This window comes from Chiloscyllium plagiosum, unplaced genomic scaffold (genome assembly GCF_037043375.1).
Source record: "Chiloscyllium plagiosum isolate Xiang-an unplaced genomic scaffold, Cpla_swu_hap1 HiC_scaffold_42, whole genome shotgun sequence".
Classification (NCBI taxonomy): Eukaryota; Metazoa; Chordata; class Chondrichthyes; order Orectolobiformes; family Hemiscylliidae; genus Chiloscyllium; species Chiloscyllium plagiosum.
This window is the reverse complement of record NW_028270180.1, coordinates 46571830-46595367: the sequence shown is the minus strand read 5'-3', so window position 1 is coordinate 46595367 and position 23538 is coordinate 46571830.

Below are 23538 nucleotides of genomic sequence, written 5' to 3'. Positions count from 1 at the left end.
TTGGAAGTTACATCGCATGGAATCCAGGACGAGCTGGCAAATTGTATACACAATCGGTTTGATGGTAGCAAGCAGAGTGTAATGGTGGAAAGATGCTTGTTGGACTGGAGGCCTGTGACGAGTAGAGTGCCTCAGGGCTCAGTGCTGGTCGTATTGCTGTTTGTTATCTATATCAATGATTTGGATGAGAATGTATAAGGCACGATTAGTAAGTTTGCAAATGACACTAAAATAGGTGGTATCGTGGACAGTGAGAAAGGTTATTAGAAATTGCAGTAGGACCTTGATCAGCCCTTGATGGGCTGAGTAATGGCAAATGGAGTTTAATATAGGTATGTGTGAGATCTTGAATTTTAGAACATCAAATCATGGCCTCAAGGACTGACGTGGAACAGAAGATGCATGGTTATCTGAAAGTGGAGTCACAGGTAGACAGTAGACGGAAGGCTTTTGGCACACTGGCCTTCATCAGTCAGGGCTTTGCATATAGAAATTGGGAAGTTATGTTCTGGTTGTACAAGTCTTTGGCGAGGCCGTACTTGCAGAATTTTGTTCAGTTTTGGTCACCTTGTTATCGGAAGGATGCTGTTAAACTGGAAAGAGTGCAGAAGGGATTTGCAAGGATGTTGCCAGGACTCAATGGTCTTTGATATATGGAGAGTTTGGACAAGCTAGGACATTTTCGTGTGAGCAGAGGAGACTGAGCGGGGTCTTAGAGAAGTGTATCAGATCATAACAGGCATGGATAGGGTGAATGCACTCATTCTTTTTCCATGGCTTGGAGAATCGAGGACTAGAGGGGAAGGAATAAAAGACAACCTGAGGGGCAAGTTGTTTTTTTTTACACAGAGGGTGATACGCATATAGAATGAGCTAACAGCGGAAGTCGTTGAGGTGAGTACATTATCAACATTTAAAGGGAATTCAGATGAATATTTGGACAGGGAAGGAGGAGAAGGGCATGCACCAAGTTCAGGGAACCAGGGTTAGTGTGGATGGACATTTACGATGAGGAGTCGAACCCCTCTGTAAATAAAACCAAACACCCAGAAAGTCTCGCCTCACCTCGGAATCTGTCAAAATATGAGTGACAGAGATTCCTAAATTCCATTATTTAAAGAAAATTAAGAATTTATTTTCTTAAATCTAACGTTGAATACGAAACAACAACTGTTCATAAAATTCAAGCCCCTTTTTAAACAACTTACTATCTGATTACACTTCTATAAAAATATTCTGTTCCACTTATTGAACATTACATTAACATAATCTCAAGACCACACAGTCTCTGTCTTCTCCGCTGTCTTCAATCATCCATCTGCTGATTTCTCTGTGTTGTTTTTCCTTTTGTATTAACTTTTCTTATTATGATATGATTTAATTGAGTAACGTAACTGCAAAGACATGAGGGAGGAGCTGGCCAGAGTTAATAGGAACGGGAGCCGAGCAGGGAAGGCATGGTACATCAATGGCAACAGTTTCTGGGGATAATTCGGAGGCACATCAGAAATTCATCCCAAAGAAGAAGAAACGTACACGGGAATGGACAAGGCAGCCATGAGTGATAGAAGTCAGAGACAGCATCAAACCAAAAGAGAAAGCATACAATGTAGTGAAGATTATTGAGAATCCGAAGGATAGACAGACCTTTAATCACCAGCAGAGGATAACTACTAAAAGCAATAAGGAGGCGAAGATGAAATAGGATGGTAAACTTGTAACTTATATAACAGAAGAGTGCAAGAGGTTTTTAGATACGTAACAGTGAAGGGAGGGAGGGAAGAGCAAACATTAGACTGCTAGAAAATGAGGCTGTGATAGTTTGTGGGAAAGAAAGAAATAACAGAGGAGTTGAATAGATACTTTTCATCAGTCGTCAAAGTGGAAGACACCAGCAGCCTATCAGAACTTCAAGAGAGTCAGGGGGCTGAGGTAATCGTAGTGACCACCACTAAGGAGTAGGTGCTGGGGAAGCTGAAAGCTCTGAAGATGGATAAATCACCCAGGCAAGATGGACCGCACCTCATTCTTCTAAGGAGATAGCGGAGGTCGTTTCAGAGGCCCTGTTGGTGATATTTCAGGAGTTTTTCAGTAATCACTGGAGTCAGGGAGGGTCCAAGAGGACTGGCATATATAACCCCTGTTTAAGGAGAGAGGGATGCGGAAGACAGGAAATTACAGGTGGCCAGGCAAGTTGAAATTATTGTTAAGAAGGCTTAGTGGATCCTTGGGTTTGTGATTAGTTGTATAGAGTATAAAAAAAACATGGAAAGCACAGAGTTCTGTGTTTAATCTATGGCATTACAAGGGTTGGATTTACAAACACTATTGCAAAGAGCAGACTTGCAAGTACGTTTGAAATAAAGCAAATTAGTTCGAAACAGACAGGAGCATATGTGACAAACAGACTTTTATCTAGACCCTGTTGTTAAGATGTGAGGAACAGCTTGTGACTTAACAGACAGAAAAAAACAGTCAAAAAAGCACGACTAAAGCTGTTGCTGCTGGGGTCCCAATGATGTAGTCTATTTCGCCAGATATTTGGAAAGATGGCTGACACATTCCTCATTCCTGAGCAACCCAACATATACCTTCCAGATGAAGCAGCATTTCTCTTGGACTCTTTAAATCCAGTCTCCTGTCATTGCTGCTCACAATGGTGTCTCCCTTACATTGGGAAGACCAAACAGAGATTGCACTGAGGAACACTCTCACTCTGCCTGTAGGAATAACCCTGACCTTCTCATTGCTTCCCATTCCAATAACCTACTTTGCTGGCATCTTAACTTTTCGTTCTGGGCTACTGCAATGTTCGAAGGAAGGACAACCTAAGATTGAGTAACACCTCACTTTACATTTTGGTGCGTTATAGCCTGTAGGTGTTAATATTTAATTCCATAACTTCACAACCCAACCCTATTATGACTGTTAAAAAATTTGCATGCATTCTTCCTTCAAGTCTACCTGTGACCGTGTCTTGTTTTTATTGCACTCAATAGAGAGAACCCATTTCTACCATTCGCACATGAATTTACAACTTTTTTAAATCTATTTCTCTTACACCGTCATTAAAGGCATACTTACCTTTTGCACTGCATCTCCACATCCTTTGATTTCCGTCACCTCAACATTCACCTCTGCAGGGGATGGAAAAGCTCATTTCAAATCTTTATAGTTGTGAAGAAATGGCACCCTTGACTGGTAAGGTTAACTCTGTTTCTCTGTCTTCGCAGATGCTGCCAGACTTGCTGAGTTTCTCCAGAAACGAGTAGGCACTTCAAATTTTCAATAAAAGAAGAACTATGGATAATTGAAATCAGACACAAAAACAAAAGTTGATGAAGAAACTAGAAACTTTGACGGGTCACTGAACGTAAAAATAAATCTGCATTGACTCCAGAGTTGCTGCCAGACCTTCTTAGTTTCTTCAGAATTTCTGTTTGTGAATAAGTTCCACAGGCGTGTATCAAAGCTGCTCAAACGCCATGTCCAACACAGAGCGCCACACAGCGGGAAATTAATGATAACGCAAGCTTCACAAATGCATTGGCTCTGAAACTACATTTGGCTGGAATCACTGACACTACAGAGCTCTTAGATATGTTCAGGGAGAGAAACAGAGGGAAACACATTCACTTCAAGCACAGAGGATGGCACAACTGGAAAGAAAAAAATATTCAGATGAATTGGTTTAAGGGCTTTTGAGGGGTGTGACGAATTGCAGCTGTGATACCATGGAGAGACCCTCAGCAGAATGAGAACATTAAAATGGAAGTGTTACCGCATCAGAAACCAGAGTAGGTCAATGGGTACAGGGCTGATGGGTGAATAGGTCTCGGTGTGAATTCGGAGCCGGCAACAGAATTGCATTGCAGATTTTGAAGTTAAAACAGGACATTCGTGTGACGCTGCAGACCATAGCAGCAGAAGAAGCTGAATTGCATGCAACCACAATCTGTAGTTAATGCCCGAGATAATCCCTCAGTCTGCCATTTCCATGAAGCCGATATATGTTTCTGTAACAGTGTGGGTAAATATGACAGGGTCGGAACCATGTGTACCTGAACCTTATGATAACCCGTTAAAGCAACCACACTTGACTGGTTACATTCTAAAGAGTAGAACTAACATCTGACCAAGAGGGCCAAATGACCTTCACACCGAGAGATCACATCAAAGCTCTGTAACCCTGCCACATCCAGTTATAAATAGTAATGGATAATTAAGCAATTCACTGGAAGAAGGGTTCGCCAAATATTGGCTTCTTAAATAACAGAACAGCCTTGTACATCATTTTAAAAGACACATGTGGCGTATCTCCACCATCCTCAGCCAGAAGCGCTGAGTCTATGACCTACCACACCCTTCTCATGATCCCCACAGAATCACCGATGTCAGACTTCAACCAATTCGATTGGCTGCACGTGACATGAAGGAACAGCTGAACACAGTAAATACGACAAAGGCAATAGGCCCCAACACCATTCCTGTAATAGGGCTGAAGACTTGTGCTGCACAACAAGCCGTGTCCTGGGGAAACTGTTTCATTCCAGTTTCAAATCTGACATCTTCCTGGCAATGTGGAAAATTACTCAGTCCAGTCCACTAAGGCGCGAATAATTATAATCTCACCAATTACCACCCCCTCAGCCCCATGACGACAGTCAAATTGGTGGGAGCTCTTTTTGACAGAGGTGTCAAGCAGCAAACAAATAACCTGCTCAGTGTGGTTTCCGATAGATCCCCATGTGGAGATGGTGCTGTTGTGGAAAAGTCACTGGATTACTAATCCAGACCAGGCTACTGCACTGGCAGCTGGTGGAAGTTAAACAGAATTAATAAAATATCGAGATGTAAAATCTGCTGTTTGTAATAGTGACCTTGAAGTCAATGGCGATTGTAAACATCTGTTGCCTTCCTCAATGGACTTTCAGGAAGTAAATTTCCCGTGCTTTCCTGGTCTGGCCTAAAAGTAACTCCAGACGCACAGACATGTGATAAGCTCTTCAATGGTCTCTGAAACAGCCAAGCAAGGCATTTAATTCTGTCAAACTACACTGAGGTCTTAAAGGATAAAACCGATCAGAACACCCAGCCACAGCCTCGGTATCGGAAAAGGGAACGGAAAACACAGCTCTGTTGACCCTGCAGAGACCTCCTTCCTAACATCTGAGATCTTGTGACAATATTTGCAGAGTTTCCTCCAGACTGCACTGAAACATCGGGAAAGGAGTAGTCATACAACACATTGAGCCCTCCCACATTCTCGTTCATGGAGAAAATCTCCTCAATGCACTTTTCCGACACAATGTACACATCCCTTAATGCGATGAACCACAGGAAAAATATAAAATAGGAACTGCTGTAGTTTCCTCGGTCCATACAGCTTTCTAACCCATCCATTATAATGATGAATGATCCTGTGTCTCCACAGCATCTCCTGCCCTTTTCATTCTTTTAGTAGCTAGAAATCCTCATTTTGTTTTCAGTGCCTTTGCTTCCACAGCCTTATGTGGGAGAGAATTCCCCAGGTACCCCAGTTTCTGAGTGCAGACATTTATTCTCATCTCAATGCAATGTGACCCGCCTGTACCTAATACTGGGGCGACTTGTTTTAGAAGTCCCAGCCAGGGGAATTATCATTCTGCTTCCCATCTGTCTCACCCTGTCAGAATTTTAGATATTTCACTGAGATCTCCACATATTTTCCAAAACCCCATGGAATACAGGCCCAGTCTCCAAACTCTGCTCCCACAACAAGCCTGTCATTCCAGTGATCAGTCTGGTTATCCTTCGCTACTCTCCCTCAATGTCAGGGTTGTCCTTTATTAGGTAAGGAGACCAAAACTGCACACAATATTGCACCATGTTCGAGATGGGGTCTCACCAAGGCCCTGTACAGCTGCAGTAAGGCACCCTTACTCCTGGACTCAAATCCCCTTGAAATGAAAGTCAACACACCATTTATCTTTTGACCTGCTTTATTTTCCTGCAATATTACTTTCAGTGACTGGTGTACAGAGAGACCAGATGCTTTTCAATGTTACAGCTACTCGGGTGGTGGGTCTGTGTATACTGGTCAGCGTGCCAATGTCAATCCCAGTATTGACTTCTGGATTCAGAACTCACTGCCCTGCATGGGCCTCGGAGGGCTGCGCAGAAGGAAACAACAAAAGGGAGCACAATTCCCTTTTTTAGATCATTATGTTTCAACTAATCCCTTTTCAATTGGAAGGCTGCCAAACTATTGCTCCCACCAAAGGGCATAGCTTCACCTCTACTCAGTTTGGTCTCCATCTGCCACATATGTGCCCACTCACCCCATTGTGTCAGTCAACTTGGAGACTTTTTACAATCTCCTCACCCATTTACAATCCCACATGCTTTAGCGCTGTCAGCAGGTTGGGATATATTGTATTTAACTTCCTCAACCGAATGTTTAATTTGATCAGCTGGGGCCCAAGCGCCGCTCCCTGCGATACCTCAGCAATCATCCTCTGTTAAAAAAGTGTTTTTTTCAATTTATATATTTTTTGGATCTGGGTGTCACCAGCATTTATTGCCTGTCCCTAGTTGCCATTGAGAAGGTGGTGCTGAGCTGCCTTGTTGAACCGCTGCAGTCGTGAGTTGGGAAGATGGTGTCTGAGAAGCTTTGGTGTCTCTTTTCAGCGCAGCTTGTCGATAGTGCACTCTGCTGCTGCTGAGCGTTGATTGTGCAACATTGTGGATGAAGTGACAGTCAAACTGGCTGCTTTGTCCTGGATGGTGTCACGCTTCTTGAGTGTTGTTGGGGATGCACTCATCTAGGCAAATGGGGAGTATTCAATCACACTTCTGACTTATGCATTGTAGATAATGAACAGACATTTGGAAGTGAGGAGGTGAGTTACTCGCCGCAGTGTTCCTAGCTTCTGACCTGCTTTTGTGTTTATGTGGCAAGTCCAGTGAGTTTCTGAGCAATGATTACCCCCCAGGAATTTGATATTGGGGGATTGATAATGGTACTACCACCATTGAATGTCAAGGAACAGTGGTTAGATTGTATTTTAGTGGTAATGTTCACGGTCTGGCATTTGTGTTGCCTGAATATTACTTGCCACTTGTCAGCCTGGATACTGTCCAGATCTTGTCGCATTTGGACTCTTCAGTATCTGAGGAGCCAGAAACGTTGCTGAACATTGTGCAATCATTGACGAACATTCCCACTTCTGACCTTTTAATAGAGGGAAAGTCATTGATGGAGCAGCCCTAAAGATGTTTGGGCCTCGGCCACTGCCCGAGGGACACCTACAGACTTGTCCTGGAGCTGAGTTGACTGATCTTTATCAACCATGACCATCTTCCTACGTGTCAGGTATGATTCTAATCAGCGGGGAGTTTGCCCTGGATACACATTGATTCCCGTTTTGCTAACACTCCTTGATGCCACACTTGGTCGAAGGCAGCCCTGTTTTAAAGTGCTGCCACTCTTACCCCACCTCTGCAATTCAGCTCTTTTGTCCATGTTTGAACCAAGGTAATGAGGTCAGGAGCTGAGTGACCCTGGGGCATCCCAGCCTGGGCGTCACTGAGCAGGTTGTTGCTGAGCAGGTGCTTCTTGAAAGCACTGACACCTTCCCTCACTTTACGGATGATCGAGAGGAGACTGATGGGTTGGTAATTGGCTGGATTGCATGTGTTCTGCTTTTTATGTATCGGAGATACTTGGGAATTTTTCATGTAATCTGGGAATTGTCGTTGTTGTAACGGTATTGGAACAGCTTGGCTCGGGCAGTGACAAGTTCTGTAGCACATGTTTTCAGTACTATTGCCAGACTGATGTCAGCATGTGTCCCGTTTGGAGTATGCAGTATCTCCAACCGTTTCTGGATATCACGTGGACTGAATCGAATTGGTTGATGGCTGGTAAGTGAATTGCTGAGGACCACTGGAGGGGGCTGTGATGGATCATCCACTCAGCATTTCTGACTAAAGATTGTTGCGAATGCATCATCCTTATCTTATGCACTGAAGTGCTGGGCTTTTCCATCGTTAAGGATGGGGATATTTGAAGAATCTCTTCCTCCAGTGAATTGTTTAATTTTCCCCACCGTTTCTCGACTAGATGTGGAAGGACTGCAAAGCTTAGATCTGATCTGTTGCTTGTGGGATCACTGTCTATCACTTACTGCTTATGCTGTTTGGTGCACAAGTAGTCCTGTTTCGTGGCTTCGCCAGGCTGACACCTCACTTTCAGGTATTCCCAGTGCTGCTCCTCTCATCCTGCACACTCCATTGAACCAAGGTTGATTCACGGGTTTGATGGCAACTGGTGTGAGGGGGATATGCCAGGCCATGAAGTTGTGCGGGAGTACAATTCTGCTACTATTGATGACCCAATACACCTTATGTACACCCATACTTGAGCTGCTAGATCTGTTTGACGTCTGTCCTATTTAGCACCTTGATTGTACCACCCAACATGGTGGAGGTTATTCTCATTGTGCAGGTGTGACTTTGTCTCCACATTGACTATGCGGTGGTCACTCTTCCCGATACTGTCATGGACAGATACTTCTGCAACTGGCAGATTAGTAAGAATGAGGTCAGGTATGTTTGTTTTCTCTCTAGCTGTTATATCCTTTAGTACCCGAGCAACTCGATCAATAATGCTGCGGCTGAGCTACTCTTGGTGGTGGACATTGAAATCCCTCACCCAGAGTACATCTTCGTCCTTGCCACTCTCAGTGCTTCCTCCAAGTGTTGTTCAGCATGGAGGAGTACTGGTTCATCAGTTCAGAGAGGCTGGTACATGGTAATCAGCAGGAGGTTTCCTTTCCCATGTGTAAACTAACACCACGAGACTTCATGGGATTCTGAGTCACTGTTGAGGACTGCCAGAGCAATGTCCTTCCAAATATATCCCATTGTGCCGCCACTTCTGCTGTGTCTGTCCTGTTGGTGAGATAGGAGATATCCGGGGAAGGTGGTGGGGTGTCTGGAACATAGTCATACTGACAGAATCATAACTTACAGACAATGTCAGGCTGTTGCTTGTCGAGTCTGTTTATTTCAATTCACTGTTTCCTGCCAGCTGTCCCATTCTAGAAACATGTCCATACATTAGCCCCAATCCACTCAGATATAAGTTTGCAAACTGGTCTTGGTGCTTTATTAAAATGTTTCTAAAAATCCAAATGTTTTACATCCATTGCTTCTCTTTCATTTATCTCTCAGTCTGTTTCTCAAACATAATTCCCATTTCATAAATCTGTTTTAATGTTGTCTATGACCATTACTTACTTTCCCAATAATTTCCTGTAAACGATTTACTTACTATGTTCTATGTTCCATGTACTCTATCATTTTTACACACCAGACTTGATTTTCCTAGTATTGTTAGAAATTTCCGTGAAGACAGAACTGAAGTAGTGGCTTCATAGTTCTGCCATTTCTCTGTTCCCCCTTCTCTATTCTCTGGTCTCAAACTGTAAGGAAGCTGCACGTGTTTTCTCATATTTCTCACATTGACATAAATTGACAAGCTAATACAGTTCACTCTTATAACCCTTGTGAACATACTCTTCTGAAACCCATCATTACTGCCTTAAGCTGCTCAATGATTGACCTTCGACACCATACACTCACAGGAGCATAGAATCTGTGCCAACAGAAATAAAACACGATCTATATTAGTCCCACTTTCCTACACCAGGCCCATAGCCTGGAATGTTATGACACTTCCAATTGCTCGTTCAAGTGCTTTTTAACCATTGTGAGGTTACCCGTGATAATTCCCCTCTCAGGCAGTACATCCCAGACCCCAACATCGTCTGCGTGAAAAAAAAAAACTCGTTAAATCCTCTCTAAACCTCAAACCCTTCACTTTAAAAATGTGCTCCATTTTTCTTGGCTCTCTGGCTAAAAGGAACAGCTGTTATCCATCTCACGTCTCCATGCTCCTCATAATCTTATCCTTCTGAATCACATCCCCCTCAGTGTCCTCTGCTCCAAAGGAAACAACCCGAGCTTATCCAGCCTCTCTCCATAGCTGATATGCGCCATCCCAGGGAACATCCTGGTGAATCTCCTCTGCACCCTCTCCAGTACAATCACGTCCTTCCTGTAATGTGGCTCCCAGAATTACACACGGTACTCCATATTGGCCTAACTAAAGCCCTGTACAGCTCTTATAATCTACGCCCCGATTAATAAATGCGACACCCAAGGTCCACTTCTTAGTTAACCTATTACCCTGTCCAGTCACATTCAGGGATGAATGGAGAAGCAATCTCTGAGCTTCCTAGTGTGCTTTCATTCATTGAGTACTCCCCTGTCTGCTTCCTTCTTCCAAAGTGCATCACCTCATACTTATCAGGGTTACATTCCAACTGGTATTGATCTGCTCATCTGACCAATCCATCTGTATCTTTCTGTAACATAAGTCCTTCCTCCTCAACGCTAACCAACCAGGCAAACACAAACTTACTTATCACAACCTCGACCCCCTCAGCCCACCCACCTCCATTCACATCTGTACCACTCATGAATACTTCAAATAATAAGCGACGCAGAACTGCTGTCTGTCGTACACCAGGGAACACTGGTCTCCAGTCACACATACAGCCTTCTCCCACCACCCTCTGTCTCCTGCCACAAGACAATTTTCATTGTAACTTGTTAAGTTATCCTTAATTCCATGAGATTTTACTTTATTCTTCACTTTCCCATGTGGAGATTTGTCAATGTCTTTGCTGCAAAACTAAATATGCGACCTCCTCAAACTAATTCAAATTCGTTAGTTTTGATGTCCCTCTGTTAAAGTCATTATGATTATCCCTTATCAAACCTTGCCACTCTGATTGGAGTTCAATTTTCTCCTTCCCTATTTTCTCCAGTTGTTTCCCTAACAGTATTCTAATACTCGCTTGTATATAGTGTGAAGTGGAATCACATTAGCTGTCCTCCAGTACGCTGGCACCTCGCCTATGGTCATATTCTAATTAAAATTTTCAGTCAGAATCTTTCCTCCCTTGCTTCCAACAGCAGCCTGTGATACAACTCATTTATACCTGGCAATCAGTCCAATGTTCTACCAGCCAAAGCCTCAAATTCCTGCTAGCATTTTACATCAATCTGCTCAAGAGCTTCCCCATCCATCTTCTCGAATTCTCTCCCTGCATCCTCCTTCTGCCTAGTAAAGCAGTTGTGAAGCTCTCATGTCACAATCTTTCAACGTTCTCGAGCTTCATACACAGATTTCCCCCTTGGTTTCTGATAGGCACTAACTGTTCACTGATTATTCTGTTCTACTTGTTGACCGTGAAGAATATCATGGGATTCTCCCTAATTGCGCCTGCGTGCACTTCTCCATGTCCCTCTGTTATTCAGTCCCCTCCATGTTTCTCAGTTTCTAAGATTAACTCCGATCACCTCTCATTATTTGAAATTCGAAATCACTGGCTGAGTTTCCCAATCAGACAATCTTGCCATCCTAGGGATTAATCTGGAGTATGCCTTTTGTAGTTTCTCTGTACTCAGTATATTATTTCTTAGATGGGGACTCCAAAACAGTACACAATACTTTCAGTTTTGTCTCAACACCACGCTATGCAAAGGGTGCATGACATCTTCTATATTCCAATTACATTCACATGAATATAAACCTAATTTTTACTTTCCCATTTGCATATGTTCTTCCCAATGCCTTTTGCTTTAACTTTTCTTATGATATTAGCGTAGGAGTTCTTAAAGAAAATCCACCTGAATATCCAATTATACGTTATCCATTGATTCCTCATTGCTGATGTCTACAAGAACCATCTTCAACCCATTCCGAAAAAAAAATGTTTGCCACTTATGGTTTTCCTTTCATCGATGCATTATCATACTCCCCAGTTTTGCCATTAGCTTTTATATATCTAGCAGCATGTTCTTTGTAATAGAGTCCAACAAACACCCGACTGCAGATGACAAGTTACCCAGTCTGTAGTTCACCATTCTCCATCTTCATCCATACTTATACTGGCGGATTTGACCTTGTTTTTATTGTTGTTACATACATTTATAGAACATAGAAAAATACAGCGCGGTACAGACCCTCTGGCCCTCGATGTTGCGCCGATCCAAGCCCATCTAACCTACACTAGCCCACTATCCTCCATATGCCTATCCAATGTCCGTTTAAATGCCCATAAAGATGGAGAGTCCACCACTGCTACTGGCAGGGCATTCCATGAACTCACGACTCGCTGAGTAAAGAATCTACCCCTAACATCTGTCCTTTAATTTTAAGCTATGCCCCCTCGTAATAGCTGACTCCATACGTGGAAAAAGGTTCTCATGGTCAATCCTATCTAAACCCCTAATCATCTTGTACACCTCTATCAAGTCACCCCTAAACTTTCATTTCTCCAATGAAAACAGCCCCAAGTGCCTCAGCCTTTCCTCATACGATCTTCCTACCATACCAGGCAACATCCTGGTAAATCTCCTCTGCACCCGTTCCAGTGCCTACACATCCTTCCTATAGTATGGCGACCAAAACTGCACACAATACTCCAAATGCGGCCGCACCAGAGTCTTATACAACTGCAACATGACCTCAGGGCTCCAGAACTCAATTCCTCTACCAATAAAAGCCAGTACGCCAAATGCCTTCATTACCGCGCTATTTACCTGGGTGGAAACTTTCAGAGATCTGTGTACATGGACACCAAGATCCCTCTGCTCATCCACACTACCAAGTATCCGACCATTAGCCCAGTACCCCATCTTTTTGTTACTCTTACCAAAGTGAATCACCTCACACTTACCTACATTGAACTCCATTTGCCACCTTTCTGCCCAGCTCTGCATCTTATCTATATCCCGCTGTAACCTGCCACATCCTTTCTCACTGTCTACAACTCCACCGATTTTCGTATCATCCGCAAACTTGCTCACCCAACCTTCTAGCCCCTCCTCCAGGTCATTTATAAAAATGACAAACAGCAATGGTCCCAAAACAGATCCTTGAGGGACACCGCTAGTAACTGCACTCCAAGATGAACCTTTACCATCAACTACTACCCTCTGTCTTCTTCCAGCCAGCCAATTCCTAATCCAAACCTCCAACTCACCCTCAATGCCATACCTCCGTATTTTGTGCAGTAGCCTACCATGGGGAACCTTATCAAACGCCTTACTAAAACCCATATACACCACATCTACCGCTTTACTCTCGTCTACCTCCTTAGTCACCTTCTCAAAGAATTCAATAAGGTTTGTGAGGCACCGCCTGCCCTTCAGAAAACCATGCTGACTATCCTTGATCACATTATTCCTATCCAGATGTTCATAAATCCTATCCCTTACAATTCTCTCTAAGACTTTGCCCACAACAGAAGTGAGACTCACCGGTCTATAGTTACTAGGGTTATCCCTACTCCCCTTCTTGAACAAGGGAACCACATTTGCTATCCTGCAGTCTTCTGGCACTATTCCTGTAGACAACGAGGACATAAAAATCAAGGCCAATGGCTCTGCAATCTCCTCCCTTGCTTCCCAGAGAATCCTAGGATAAATGCTATCAGGTCCAGGGGACTTATCTATTTTCACTCTTTCCAGAATTTCCAACACCTCTTCCCTACATACCTCAAAGCCATCTATTCTAATTAATTGTGACTCAATATTCACATCGGCAACAATGTCCTGTTCCTGACTGAATACTGACGAAAAGTATTCATTCAGTGTCTCCCCAATCTCTTCAGCCTCCACACGCAACTTCCCACTAGTATCCTTGACTGGACCTATTTCTACCCTAGTCATTCTTTTATTCCTGACATACCTATAGAAAGCCTTAGGTTTTTCCCTAATCCTACCAACTAAGGACTTTTCATGTCCCCTCCTTGCTGCTCTTAGTTCTCTCTTCAGATCCTTCCTGGCTACCTTATAACTATCAATCGCCCCAATAGAATCTTCACGCCTCATCTTTACAGAGGCCGCCCTCTTCCATTTAACAAGGGATTCCAATTCCTTATTAAACCACGGCTCCCTCACACGACCCTTTCCTCCCTGCCTGACAGGTACATACTTATCAATGACACTCAATAGTTGCTCCTTGAACAAGCTCCACATATCAATTACTCCCTTGCCTTGAAGCCTACTTTTCCAAGCCACGCAACCTAAGTCGTGCCTCACCGCATCATAACTTCCCTGCCCCCAGCTATAACTCTTAACCTGCAGTGCACACTTATCCCTCTCCATCACTTTTGTAAAAGTCACCGATTTGTGGTCACTGTACCCAAAGTGCTCACCTACCTCCAATTCAAACACCTGGCCTGGTTCGTTACCCAGAACCAAATCCAGTATGGCCTCACCTCTTGTTGGCCTGTCTACATTTTGTGTCAGGAAACCCTCCTGTACACATTGGACAAACACCGACCCATCTAACGAACTCGAGCTATAGCTTTTCCAGTCAATATCTGGAAAGTTAAAATCTCCCATAACAACCATCCTATTACTTTCATTCTTCTCCTGAATCATCCTCGCAATCCTTTCTTCTACGTCATTAGGACTATTAGGAGGCCTGCAGAAAACTCCTAACAGGGTGACCTCACCTTTCCTATTCCTAACCTCAGCCCAAACTACCTCAGATGTCGAGTCTTCATCCATCGTCCTTTCCACCGCAGTAATACTATCTTTGACAAGCAATGCCACACCTCCCCCTCTTTTATCCCCACCTCTGACCACACTAAAATATTTAAACCCCGGAACCTGCAACAGCCAATCCTGTCCCTGTTCTGCCCATGTCTCCGTAATAGCCACAACATCGAAATCCCAGGTACCAACCCACGCTGCAAGTTCACCTACCTTATTTCGTATACTTCTTGCATTGAAGTATACACACTTCAAGACACTATCCTGTTTACAGGCACCCTCCTTTGAGATTGATGCCATGTTCCTAACCTCCCTACACTCCAGGTCCTGCACCCTAAAGCTACAGTCTAGGTTCCCATGCCCCTGCAGAGTTAGTTTAAATCCCCCCCCCCCCCCACCCCGCCAAGAGCATTAGCAAACCTCCCCCCAAGGATACTGGTGCCCCTCAGGTTCAGGTGTAGACCATCCTGTTTATAGAGGTCCCACCTTCCCTAGAAAGAGCCCCAGTTATCCAGATACCGGAATCCCTCCCTCCTGCACCATCCCTGTCGCCATGCATTTAACTGTCCTCTCTCCCTATTCCTCCACTCTCTATCACATGGCACGGGTAACAAACCAGAGACAACAACTCTGTTTGTTCTAACTCTGAGCTTCCAGCCTAGCTTCCTGAAAGCCTGCCTAACATCCTAAGCCCTCCTCCTACCTATGTCGTTGATGCCAATGTGGACCACGACTGCGGGCTGCTCCCCCTCCCCCTTAAGGACCCGGAAAACACAATCAGAGACATCACGTACCCTTGCACCTGGGAGGCAACATACCAAACGTGAGTCTCTCTCGCCCCCACAGAATCGCCTATCTGTGCCCCGAACTATCCTGCACGCTTTTATAGGAAAACATACCTACCCAGGTAAGCTTGCACTACAGCAGCGTCCGACTGCCCCTCTGGTCGTCGTCACTTGCCCCTGCGGCTCTTGCTCTTTCTGTGAAGAAAAAAAAACACCGCTGCCCGCTACCGGTACGTAATTTTAAAACAAACTGTCTCACCTTAGCTATAGCCTTCCGGGTTCGTTTAAACTCAGCTGCTGCTCGCAGTCAAAATTTATAGAAGCTTTTTAGCAGTATTTACGTTGTTTTTTTGTTGGCATGCTTTTTCTCTTTTTGATTTTTTTCTCAGTTTCTTTGTCCTACTTTGCTGGGTCCTACATTACTCTGAATCCATTGGCTTACTACAGTACTTGACATTTTTCTAAGCTGCTTCCATTGATCTAATAGGTAAATGTGGGGTGAGGGGGGAGGGGATTGTGAAGGTGATAGGTCGGAGAGGAGGGTCGAGTGGATATTTGGAAAGGAAGATGGTCTTGCAGGAACATTCAAGAGGGCGGTGCCGAGTTAGAAGATTGGACTGGGATATGGTGGAATGGCGAAAATGGCGAAATCCAAATTGATACCCTATGGTTGGAGGGTCCCATGGCGGACGATGAGGCGGACTTCCTCCATGCATCAGGTGGTTAGGGTTTGGTGATGGAGGAGGCCCAGGACCTTCATGTCCTTGGTGGTTCGGTAGGGGGAGTTAACGTGTTCAGCCACAAGGTGGTGAAGTTGGTCAGTGTGACTGTACCAGAGTGTGTCTCTGAAACGATCCACAAGTTGATGTCCTGTCTCGTCGATGTTGAGGAGACCACATGGGGTTGAATGGATGCAGTAAATGAAGCGTTCTGTCTCCCTTCATCACCTATCACTTTCCAACCCTCCTTCAGCTACCTGCCACATTCCTGGCTATGTCCCCCATCACACCCTCCTCCCATTTATCTCTCAGCTCCCTTGGACCACAAGCCTCATTCCTGATGAAGGTCTTCTGCCCAAAATGTCGTTTCTCATGCTACTAATTTGCTGGCTGACCGGCTGTGCTTCTCCAAACAGGGACCCCTGTCTGATTCCAGCCTCGCGCGACTATCTGTGTGGAGTTTGCACATTCTCCCGTGTCTACGTGGGATTCCTCCGAGTGCTCCAGTTTCCTCCCACAGTCCAATGATGTGCAGGCCAGGTGAATTGGCCATATTAAACTGTCCATAGCGGTAGGTGCATTGATCAGAGGGAAACCGATCTGGGTGGATTACTCTTTGGAGGGTTGATGCGGACTTGCTGGTCCGAAGGTCCTGTTTCCATACTGTGGGGAATCGAATCTCAAATAAAAAGTTGCAGTCACTGTTCCCAAAAGGTCGTTTACAGCAAAGTTTTCAATTAGCTCTTCTGATCATCCAACACCAATTCCTAAATAACCTGATCTCGAGGTCGGTGCTCGAAATAATGTTACACGTGCTCATGAAATCCATTTTCCCCAGCATTAGCATTTCATTGGGTTAGCACAGCTTAGATATAATTTAAACAGTACATTATTAATGCAGCACACAGAAACGTATATATCCCATTTCCTGTTTTATAACATGCCCAACATATGTATTGCAGCTTTCACTTTGATAAAAACTCCCATCAATGTTTGCTCTTCCTTGCTGTTTCTGAGCTCCACCTTATATGATTCAGTGAAATCTCAGTGAAGTGGTTTCTGGGAGATTAATGGTAGAAACCATCTCGCCACATCACTTATGCTCTTCTCAAGTTTTATTGTAAGATTTTCTCCCGATCTTCCATTATGCTGATGGAGTAGAGAAGGACAATAATCTTTGAACAATGCTGTGTATTCCCTGTGTTTTGATCAGAGTGGTGCTTGAAAAGCACAGCAGGTCAGGCAGCATCCGGAGAGCAGGAAAATCGATGTTTCGGGTAAAAGCCATTCATCATCAATTCGTGATGAAGGGCTTTTGCCCGAAACATCGATTTTCCTGCTTCTCTGATGCTGCCTGACCTGCTCTGCGTTTCCAACACCAATCTGATCTAAACTCTGGTTTCCAGCATCTGCAGTCCTCACTTTTGGCCTGCATATCCCTGCGACATCTGAGCCTGCTGTAACCTCGGTGGGAACCTTACAGCAGGCTGATGAAGCGTTGCTGCTGCTGCACAGGATCATAGTTAGATCACATCTGGAGTAGTGTATACAGATTTAATCTCCTCACTGAAGTAAGGATATTGTTACACTGGAAGCAGCTCAGAGACGGTTCGCGAAACTGATTTGTGTAATGAAGATGCTCGCTTCTAAGGAAAGGACGGTCAGGTTGATCCAATACATATTGGACTTTACCAGAATGAATAATGATCTTATTTCAACATAGATGACCAGAAGGAGTCAGCCACAGAAACCAATTACACACACAATGGAGAAATCCATTTCATTCTCCAGCCTATTACACAGGAACAACAGAAGGATATTCAGGCCTTCAACACTGTTACACCACAACAGGACGAGGCTGTTCAGCCCCTGAGTCCTGATATACAGTTATCAGCCCCTCGAGCCTATAACCCTGGACCCAGAGTAGGCCATAACGGAGCAGTATCCTATTACACAGCAACAGGATCAGTCCATTCAGCCCTGTAAAGTCTGTTACTCAGGAACTGGAAGAGACCACACAGGGACTGGATATCGTTATGCTGGGATAACAGGAGGCCATTCAGTCCCACTGAGCCTATTGCAAGTGAATTGGTTAAGGGTAAAAACTATCTGAGCGTTTTTTTCATGAAAAAGGAGGCGGTAATTCAGACACGTGTCTGTTGTAAGGGAACATAAGAAGGCCAATCACTCCCTCGTTCTCATCTCAGGGATGCATGAGGAGACCGTTCAGTGTCTCCAGTCTATGATGGTGGATTACGAGAAGGCCCATCAGCCACTCGAGCTGTTACACAGCAACAGGAAGATTCCATAAACCCCAACCCTCTAACACATCAATAGGAGGAGGTCATTCTGGCCTTGGAGACGACAACATGGGAACACCAGAAAGATGCAGCCCATCGATTTTGTACACCAGCAGGATGATGAGTCCATTCAGCCACACATTCCTCTTACGCAGCAATTGGAGCACGTGTGCCCATTAAACAGGAATTCAAAGAAAACGAAAAGGTATTCGAACGGGAAGAAATTATAATAATGGTATACATTAGGGACTAAAGTGTAACATTAAACTATTGTAATTTAAGGCTAATTGTTAGGGTCCATTGTTCAGGACATTTGCAAAGTCAAACCACAATCCGTCATAGTCAACATGGTTTTACGAAGGCTAAATTGTGTTTGAATTGTTTGCTTGAGCCATTTAAAGATGTTACGAACAAGGTGGATTGTGGGTATCCTGGAGATGGAATATATCTGGTCTTCCAGAAGGCATTGGATATGTTGCTTCTCAAAAGAGTAAGTGTTAAGATCAGACAACATGCGTTTAGGAGTAATTTATTAGCTTGGATGGAGGATTGGTGAACCAACTAAATGCAATCAGATGGAATAGATGTGTCATTTTGTTCTGGCAAATTTACCTTGTGGGGTACCACAGATTTCAATACACATGCCTTAACTTGTTTTCATCAATATTATTACTCAGTTGACAGGATAGAAAATACTCTAACCAATTTTTCAGATGACCCTAACATTGGTGGGAAATTACTTCGGAATTAAGATGTAAGAGGTTTAAAAGTGAATCTGGATAGGTTGGGTGAATGGGCTAACATTTGGCAATGAAAATTAAACGGGATAACTATGAGATTATTCAATTTGGCCAGCGAAACAGAAAGGCAAATTATTATCCAATGGAGAGAAACTTCAAAGTGCTCAGGTGCAGAGGGGTCTCTGTGTTCACGTGCACATCACAGAAAAGCTGCATGCAGGTACAGCTAGTAATGGGAAAGGCAAGCGTAGTTTCAGTTTTTATTTGCAAAAGGAGAGAGTAGAAAGGTAGGGAGTGTTGCTGTAGCTATTCAAGACATTAGTGAGGCTGCAACTATAGTACAGTTTGGGTGCCCTGACTTGTGGAAGGATGCTTTTGCATTGGAGTTAATTCAGAAGAGGTTCATTAGATTGATTCCAGAGATGAGGGGTTTGTCTTATGAAGAGAGATTGAGTAGTTCAGGTCTATAGTCTCAAGTTTATAATAATGAAAGGAGATCTCATTGAGGTCTGTAAATTGCTAAAATAAATTGACAATGTAGATGTGGAGTGGATATTTTTTCATGTGCAGCAATCTACAACAACAGACAAGAGTTTCAGGATGGAGATCAAAGGAAAGTGGAACAGAGGCCACGATGAAATCAGCCATGAGTATATTCAGTAGTGGAGCAGGCTGGAGCGGCTGAATTACTGACCAATGTTCCTTGTTCTTATTTAGCTCTTTGAATATGTTACACAGGAATGAGGGAGGACTGGTTATCAAACAGGAAGGAGGCACTCCAGATAAATCAGTCTAAATCAGTTTGACAGAACTTCACCGGTGGAGTGACACAGTGACCGGTGCTAGGTCCTCAACTGTTTACAATCTGTATCAATAATCAGGAGGATGGAACAGATGTACTGTAACTACGTTTGGTGATGACTCTGTGATAAGCAAGACATTAAATTATCAAGAGAGACAGGTGAAATATAACATGATGTAACCTGTCATTTTATTTACAGGAAGAATGGAAGGGAATATGTTACTGAAATGGAGAGAGATTACAGGGCTTAGTAATACTGTGTACTGGGGAGTTCACTCAGACCAGTTCAGACATGAGAGGTTTTGCTCCATCTCCCTGATGGTCTGCTCCGTGACATTCCCAGGGGCCCAGTTGCTCTCAGTACATGCCGGATATTTTGATGTTGGTTGGCAGTGGGGACAGTGTTTTGAAACGTGTCGCAAGGGGATGGCCTTTAAGATACATTCATTTCTTTCGACATGGAGACCGATGATGAAGGAATGGTCTCACTGCGTCTGAATGAAGAGGCTATGGCTGCTGCGAAGACAGTGGGTATTCACCAACATGATGTACTGTGCATGGGCGCACTGTAACATTTGAGGAGTGAGATGTCATTCAGTTCCCCACCCTCTCCTCAATGACATGGGACCCGCAGAGCCATGTACATCATTGGGAAAATTACTGGGAAAACAAGGATACACTCGGCAGCTCCCTGCTGAGGGAGAAAACATTGTGTTCACCTCATCCAACATATATATCCTCCGTCTCTGAATGGTGACATTGATGTCGATATATTGGGAAGTGATGGATATGTCCCGGATCGAGAGGTCACAATTCCCCCTTTGAAAAAAAAATGAACAATCAATATGTAAAGGTGACATCATTTTAAACTCCTTATTCTTACTGTTTCCATAGACTATAATACATATATTGACACTAAGTATGCAAATATTCACAATTTCATTTTCTTACAGCCAGTTTACTCCGGCCACAGAACGCCTCTGTCTTTCTTCATCCAAGTCTCGACAACTTGTCAGCAAGTACGGTTTCTCATCCTGTCACCTGTTATAACTTCTAATTGAATGGCAACAATAATAACCACTACCTGAATAGCCCGAAAGTTTTCTCCCTAAATTTCCCCCAAAACGTTTAGGAGTTATGATCATATGTAAATTTGTCCCGGGCACGTTATAACGCCAACACCATGTTCAAGGCCTCCTTCCCAAATTGTGAAATATTCCTGTTGATGGTTTCACTGGACACTCCAACCACACATTACATAATGGAGCAAATCCCATCTCTCCAATAGTCCTTCGCAATGACATGTCTCCTCATGTCTCAGCTTCCAAGATTTACATGCTTCTGTACCGCTTAATGCTGAAACCTCTTTACCTGCTACTCCTGGCCTATGCCAGTAAGCCTTACTCTCACAGGTATATATTTTAAGATCTCGCACATTCTTCTCCATCCCTCACAGAAGCCAAACTTTGATTTATGGATCGCCTGCTAATCATTAGCCATTTCAGCTTCTAAGCTTGCCACTCTCTGCTCTTCCACACGAGTTCTCACGACTGCAGAAAGTGAATTTTTGAACTCCTCCCAGGTAAGAATCTCTTTAAGTGTGTCATAGGTTGCTTTGTTTTTAATAACTTTATCCACCATTCAAAATGACTTTGTTTGATTCTTTCAAACCCAATGTACATTTAACCAGGGATGCTATTTTAGATTCCTAAAATGCTGTCTGTAGGCTTCTGGCACAACTCACGTGCACTTCAGATGGCTTTCTTCACCTCCCCATACTTGCCAGATACCTCTTCCGACAGGGATGCAAATACCTCACTCCTTATACCTACCATCTTTGTTTGGATCAACTAAATCCAGTGCATCCGTTTAGCCACTTTCTCAAATGAAATTAAAAAGGCTTCCCCATCCTTCTCATTAAATTTAGATAATGCCTGGATGTATTTAAACAGATCCCCATAAGGCCTTTGGCTACCATAATGTTTCTCATCCTCGCTATCGTCCTCATTCAGCTTACTGTCCACCTTCATCTCCACCCTGCAAAGTCGACTTTCCTCTCAAATTATTTACTTTTTAAGTTTAAACTCTCTCCCTTCCTGTTCTTCTTCTTTCTTTTTCTGTCTTTCTTCTTCCTCTCCTTTTCTATTAATTCTACTTGAAATCATATTTCAAATTGTTTTAATTCCTTTTTGTATTCAAGCTGCCTCATCTGCCATTGAATTTCAGCCATTTGCAAAGATTCTGATGGTGAATTTAAATGTCAAGCTATAACTCTAATCATCTCCTTTTCTCACAGACAAACACAAACCCAGATCCAGCTTGTCTGCCAATTCTAAAAACTTTGCCTTGCTCACCTGTTGCAAAATCTCCAACTTCACTTCTTCCACATCCAGAGAACTCTTAGAAATAGAATGAACCAACACTTCACAAAGCACTGTTCAAAAAAACCGAATTCTACACTCGGAATAAAAGACATTAACAATTACCAAACACTGTGTTTGAGCCCAACAATTTCCCTGTGCACATTCTCCCGGTACCTGTGTGGGTTTCCTCTGGGTGCCCAGTTTTCCTCCCACAGCCCAAAGATGTGTAGTTTAGGTGAATTGGCCATGTTAAATTGTCCAGACTGTTCAGGGATGTGCAGGTTAGCTGCATTAGTCAAGGGTAAGTGTGGAATAATCGGGTAGGAGAACGGGTCTTGGTGGATTGGTGTGGACCTGTTGGTCCAAATGGCCTGTTTCCACACTGTAGGGATTCTGAACCTGAACCCAATTTGGAAATATCGGTTTCGAAACGGACAAGAGTCCCCTCTTTGCAATGGACCAGACCCGACTGCCTTAAAATGCTTTAAGATGCAGTCTGGACGCCAACTTTGTCTTATAGTAAAGATAGATGTGAAATGGGTGTTCCAGATGTGATGCAGTTGTTCAAACCACTCAACTTAAAGCAATACACAGTTTATTTAAACACTCTAATAAAAAATACATGCATAAAGAAGAGTAATGTAGACCAACTTAACTACTGAAAATGTGTTGCTGGAAAAGCGCAGCAGGTCAGGCAGCATCCAAGAAACAGGAGAATCGACGTTTCGGGCATAAGCCCTTCTTCAGGAAAGGGCTTATGCCGGAAGAAGGGCTTATGCCCGAAACGTCGATTCTCCTGTTTCTTGGATGCTGCCTGACCTGCTGCGCTTTTCCAGCAACACATTTTCAGCTCTGATCTCCAGCATCTGCAGTCCTCACTTTCTCCTCTAACTTAACTACTGGAAATCTTAACAGAATAATAGACATAGTACCTTCCACGAATGAACTGTTCCAATGTACGATCATCCCGTAATCTCATCCCTTGGCAAAAAGACACATCCAAGGCCAGTCAGTCATGTATGCAGTTCTCCAATCCAGGGGGAAACAGCATCAGGACAGATCTCAGAGAGATTAGCAGCTTGGGATCATTTGCGGAAGCATGAAACCCTGCTCCGACTCCAGGCACATGCTGATTGTTACAGCTCTGAAAAACTGGAAAGCCTAGTCTGTGCGTTCTGACCATTGTTATCACTATTTATAAAAAAAAGAA